A 6,830-nucleotide genomic window follows, 5' to 3' on the forward strand; every position below is an offset into this window, starting at 1 on the left:
AGGCTCCTATAACCCTAGAAATAAAAAAAACTTTGCATCCTCTTATACCTTCACCCTCTACCATTGAACATTCTTGAGAGGAAAACTTCACCAAAATAGTGAGTGTGACCTTGAGTGCTTTGGATTTCTGAAAACCAGAGAGACCTTTTGAAAATCTTCAAGAGGCCTTGCAGTGTTTGTGTGATCGGACTTGCAATTGACGTGTCAACTTGCATTTGGAGACTGTGAACAGAAACGATTAGTGTAATTTGGTTCTAGTAGAAGCTAGAGGCTTGAGTGTATGTACATAGGCTTTGTAAGTTGTTATGTAGTGCAACTATTTTCATAGTGAATTATGTTACTGGGCTAGGCCACAAAGAGTTTTTGTCCTTGATGGGTTTCTCTTTGTAATTATATATTGTTTGTGTGTGTGTCTGAATTTTATTTATTTTTTTCCTTATCCATGATGCTTGCAATTTAAATTGGTAGAAAGTCTTGCTAGGGTTTAAACATGTAACAAGTGGTATTAGAGCAAGTTACATTACTTTAGGATTGATTTCCTTGTGTGATAACTTGCATGATTGTGATTACTATCATTGCATAAATTGTAGAGAACAAAATCTTTAAGGAATTTGTTAAATCAAAGAGACATGCCAAAAAGTTCTGTGAAAAGCCAAAGATAGTCAAACTTGAGAAAGAAACCCTACATGATGGATTGGTAAAATCAAATAAACTGGTTGATAGATACTAACAAGGAAACCTTGCATTGTGTGATAAGATTAATTTTCTTGAAAATTAATTAAGTTTGTCGGCGAAAATGGGAAAATGCCCATTTTGCGCAAAAAAAAAAAAGGCAAATGCCCCATTTCCTAAAATAATTAGGAAAATACTCCTATTTTGAAACTCGATTTTCTCAAAATCGAATTTCAAAAAAAGAAAATTTGGAGCCCTATAGCGACGTTTTAAGTACCTATAGCGGCGTTTTGTAACTCGAGCTCCATAAACTTGAGTTCCATGCAAATTTTTCTTTTTTTTTTACATATACCTCAAGTTCATGGAGGTCAAGTTACAAAACGTCACTATAGGCTCCTTAAAACGTCGCTATAAGGCTTAACTCAATTTTGAGAAAATCGAGTTTCAAAAGAGGGGCATTTCCCTAATTAGCTTTGGAAAAGGGGCATAATGCTGTTTTTTTTTTTTTTTTTTTTTTTTGCGCAAAAAGGGCATTTGCCCAATTTGGCCTAAGTTTTCTTATGTGTCTAAACCAACAAACATGAAACATGCCCAACTAAACACTGATCCCACTTGTCATTGTTATAGTGTCCATGGCACACTAAATCCAAATGTTTTCTCCTAAGTTCCCAAAAACCCTCACCAAACCAAATGAACTAGGTTTAGAAAATAAAGTTCAGGCTCTTTTCACTTTAGTTGAGATCATTATTGATTTGATTTCTAGATCCATTTAAACTAAACCAAAATAGCTTTAGCCTGGTCGTGATGAGTTTCCTACTATCTGTGGACATAACAGGGAGTCGCTACCTAGTTTTTGAAATGGTCAAGGAACCATATATATAGTTTCCTCTCGAGAAAGGACCTTTTTGATCTTTTGATTAGAGATATGGGTTTTGGAGCTAAGGTACGGTCTTGGGAAGGCGGTAGGCACCCAAAACTGCCCAACCCTAAAGTTGGCTTCGTCTCATTGTGTCTTATATCTTAACCCTATTAAAGGCACACTCAATATTGCATTCTAACTCACACACACACACTAGCATACATCTAAGCATACAACATCGCATCAATCATCCCAAAAAGACCTAATCATACATCTATCATGGCAATCAACCAAAGCCTAGCATTCATCTAGCATACATGGCATATTATACCCTAACATACATCTACCATGGCGTCTCATCACATCACAAACCCAACATACATCTAGCATACATATCAAGCAACCTAACATTCATCTAATCATGCAAATCATCACATCACAAACCCTAGCATACATCTAGAACCATGTCATCACATCCAAGGCAAAAGCATAAGATCATTATAATCAAGGTAGAAAATAAAACAAACAAATCATGTCATCATCCAACACATTAAGAACACAATTGTATCATCAAGCCTAAGAGAGACCATGCATGTACATTGTGAATGCATGACTTACCTTTACTTACCTTTACTCACCTTGCAGCAACTCAACACCTATGGCATCATGTATGAAAATGTGAATGAATGGCATAGCATTAAAGTGCGAACTTTAAGAGAAAACCCTAATCTAACATACAATGACAAACAAACATGTGAACAGAGAAAAAGAAAACTGAAAAGCATACAAGAAAGTTAAAACAAAGGCATATGGTGTAAGATAAAAGAAGGAACAAAAGCAGAAAACTTGAAATAGGGTTTCTACGCACGGGTATGCGTGTGCATCATAGGCTTGCATACGCATGTGCACGCAGACACATCCTAAAGCCTAACCTAGAAACGAAAATGTAGAAAAACACTTGAAAGCTTAAATCTAGCAACCTACATGCTTTTAAGACATACAAAAATGTAAAACAAGTGAAGAAACAAAGAAAGCAAGATTAAACTAAAGAAAAATGGAAGAAAAAAATTTGAAATGAATACCTTAAAGCAAAAGGCTCCTAGGCTTGATTTTTTACCGTTCTCCTTAGTCAAATATATTCATAAATCAATGAGAATACAATTAGTAATCTTAAAATTCAAAGATCAAGGCCAGAAAAGGCCCTAATCAAATAAAATTGATTTGAGGATGTTTTGTGAAAAACTCCTTCTTTGATTCACTATTTCTAGTGAATCTTAGAGTTTTCCTATGGGATTTCTGTGTGTTTTGAAAAGGTACCATGTATGGCTATTTATATTGTGAAAATGGGGGTTTGGAACGGCTCTCAAACAATGTGGGATTTGTTCTAAATCTCAGTCTTTAATGCAGAAAACTTACCTTTCATAGGTTTCTGAAACCCTACCTGCGTGCTCAGGCTCGTGCTTGCGTACACAAGCTTTATAGCTGCGTATGTAGGTTCATGCCTGCGTACACAGGCCGAGGGTTTCCTTTGGCCTTTATTTTCCAAAAATAGTTTTTTTTTTTTTGCTCACTTAAATGTTATATTTTCTATTTTAACTTTAGACACTCGATTTTGCACCCATAATTTAATCAAGGAAGATGACTAAAATGACCATTGATATACCCAAAATTTATAGTTGCATTACATGTATTACATATTATAAAAATGATCTTGAGGTTCTAACGGTCGCGACGGTATGCCCGATTTCCAAATCGGACCGTCGGATTGAAAGATATCACATGATCAAGTTTGCACGGTCTGCATGCATTTTGTTTGGGTGGAACCAACTACGCATGATTAATTATAATTAATTCTGATTGGCTAGACAATTAAAATTAATTAAATAATTTTGTGATTGGTTGTTAGTTAGTGTAAAAACTAGACTTGCTTCCATGGAAATAAAGTGGATAATCAGATAACAATGAAACTGTGGATAATCAAGACTTTTTGGAGTGTTTATCTACAAGATAATTATCACTTTAGAGACCTTAATATCCAGAAAAGGGGTTTAATTTTTAGAATACGGATTAAAAATGCGTCTAAGTGCAATTTTCGGCTAAAAAACCCTCAAAAAATGAGTCCAAAGTGGACCAAAATTCAAACATGGGTTCGGCACCCAAGAGGGCCATTCGGCACTCTTGGAATGCTGATTGGCACAAACTCGAGGCCCGGCCCGAGGACTCTTGGATTAAGATAAACCTTACCTTTTTCAATTTTTTAGAGATAAGGACGCATCCCAATTCATATCTAATCATTCAGCTAATTTTTTGAAGCTTTCCAACCTCTATAAATAGAGGATGCCTCTCAAAATTCAGCACACTTTTCTACACTTTCTGACCCCTCCTCTTTCTGGCTCTTCTCTTCTTTTCAATTCCCCTTACATTAAAGACATTTTGGAGGCTCTTGCCTTAGGAATTTCTTTTTTGCAAGCAAAGTATTTTTAGGATTTAAAGGGTTGAATAAATTTCTTTGAATCCTAAAATATTCTTTTACTAGAAGAGCATGCTTATGCAAAAGGTATTCTATTTGTTCTTTTCTTTTCTTCTCCATTAATTTTTGTTGATGATGCATGAATATGTTTAACATGTTTTATTATTTTTTGTTCTTGATATATGATTACCATGTTCTTCTTGAATTTTTCTTTAGCATGTTCTTAGATGGTTATTTATTAAGATTCTCTTATTTAAATTTCAAAATTTGTTAATATCTATTAAAGACTTCTTCAAAAACTAATATGTATTTTCATTAAATACAGATCTGATTTTTTCTAAAGCACAAAACTTGATTTGCACTTTCAGATCTAATTTCTTCTAAAGCCAAAAACTACTGTATTTACAAATTTGATTTTTTCTAAAGTGCAAAAACTTATCTGTATTTTCAAATCTGATTTTTTCTAAAGCACAAAAACTGATCTGTATTTACAGATCTGATTTTTTCTAAAGCACAAAAACTTATCTATATTTTCAAATCTGATTTTTTTTCTAAAGCACAAAAACTGATCTGTATTTTCATTAAATACATATCTGATTTTTTTTAGAAAAAATTTTCTTTGTTACAAAATTGTAGGTTTTGAAATTTAAATGAAATGATTGAATGTTAGGTCATAGTTTTTTTGTTATATGTGATGCATGCATAATAAATTCATCTCATGAATGTGGATCCTCTTTTAGAAAGCCTTTTTTTTTATTCATAAAAACATATCTGGTTTTCTTGATAAATCATTTTTTTTTTAACTTTACCCAAAAACAAATCTGATTCTTTTTAACAAAAATTGCATTCTTTCTTTTACATAAAATACAGATCTGATTTTTCTTTACAAATCCATTCTTTTATTCACAAAACAAATCTAATTCTTTTTAACAAAAATCGCATTCTTTCTTTTACATAAAATACAATCTGATTTTTCTTTACAAATCCTTTTTTTTTTTAATTCACAAAACATGTCTGAATTTTCTTGAAAAGATGACACATCCATAAGGTAAATTTATTTGAGTTAATTTGGTGAAGTGTCTATCATGTATGTTCAACATATCATTCAACATCATGCAAAAAAGGGTATATTGGTCATTAGAGTCTAGAAGACCAGACTCTGTCTAGCGGAATGGGTGCCTAACACCTTCCCATTCTGAAACCTAGCCCCCGAGCTTAGGATTTTTGGATAGGCAGATTAGTGTTTTATCTTTCTTTAATTTTGGGTAGATTGTAACTAGGACCAGAAGCTTTGTATTCTTTTGCATAGATTGTAACTAGAACCCAAAGCTTTGTAAGGTTTAATTTACCGGAGTTGTACTTTTCTTCATTCAATCAGTGACTCCACACCACTTTCCCAAAAAGATAGGTGCCCTTAAAAGCACCCAAATCTCTTGTTTGAAAGCACTCGAGTTTGGCAGTCTCTCACATTAACATCTCTCAAGTCAATTTGTAATATGATTGGGCCCTAAACCGACCTTGGGTCTTAGAATTCTGACATCATTAGGGAACTGGGGCGTAAGTCGTAAGGGGTACAAAATGCGATATCTACACTATCAATAAAGTTTAGGTGAAAAGGACGACCAATGTGCTTAATTTTTAGGTTGCCATGAAAGTCCTTGATACTTGTATATGGTTTCTTGATGGTGGGTGTTTTGGAAATACGACTAGGGACAACTCTCTATTTAAAACTTTAAAGAAATGTGGAGGTTGAGCTGTCACCTTTGGTGATGAGAGTAAATCCCAAATTGTGGGTAAAGGTACTGTTGAATTACTTGATATGCATGCCTTTGAAGATGTGCTCTATATTGAAGGTCCTAGGGCTAACATCTTAAGCATAAGTAAAATCTATGATAATGACCTAATATTTCAGTTCTCCAAAAGGGTATGTCTTACGTTTAATAAAAAGGGAGAACAGTTGATGGGTGGAGTTCATACCCTAAACAATTTATGTTGGCTTATGGCATTGTTTCAGACCTAAAAGTAAGATGCAACCTATGGACACCTGTATACACTGCATTTTGTACCCTTTACGACTCGGGTCCCCATTCCCCAATGATGCTTAAATTTTAAGACCCAAGGTTGGTTTAGGGTCCAATCAGATGTTAAATTAACTTGAAAAATGTTAAAATGAAAAATGTAACTTTTAATGAGCGAATAAATATATTTTTGGAAAAGTAGGGCCAAGGAAGCCCTCGGCATGCACACACATGAATCATCTTACGCGCGCAACCACGATGCATGCTCACACAGGTCCTTCCTCGAGAGGACACTATATATATGGTTCCTAGGCCATTGCATAAACTAGGTGGCGACTCCCTGTTGTGTACACAATGTAGACACCGCATTTTGTACCCCTTACAACTTGGGCTCCCCCCATTCCCTAATGATGCCCAAACTCTAAGGCCAAAAGGCCAGTTTAGAGCCTAATCAGATATCAAATTGACTTGAGGAGTGTTAAAATGGAAAATATAACCTTTTAAATGATTAAAAATCTATTTTTGAAAATAAAATGACCAAAATGGCCCTCGGCCCACGTACGTGGGCAGCAGCTTGCGTACGTGGGCCAAAGCATATGTTCGCAACTAGGATTTTAGAAACATAAAAAAGGCAAGTTTTTTGCAATAATGGCTGAGGTTTGGAAAGAATCTCACATTGTCTAGGAGTCATTCCAAACCTCATTTTTTCCACTATGTAAAGCCTTACATGGTACATTTTCAAAACACACAAATCCCACAGGAAAATTACAAGATTCACTAGAAAATAGTAAATCAAAAGAGAGTTTTTCAC

This window comes from Castanea sativa, chromosome 3 (genome assembly GCF_040712315.1).
Source record: "Castanea sativa cultivar Marrone di Chiusa Pesio chromosome 3, ASM4071231v1".
NCBI lineage: Eukaryota > Viridiplantae > Streptophyta > Magnoliopsida > Fagales > Fagaceae > Castanea > Castanea sativa.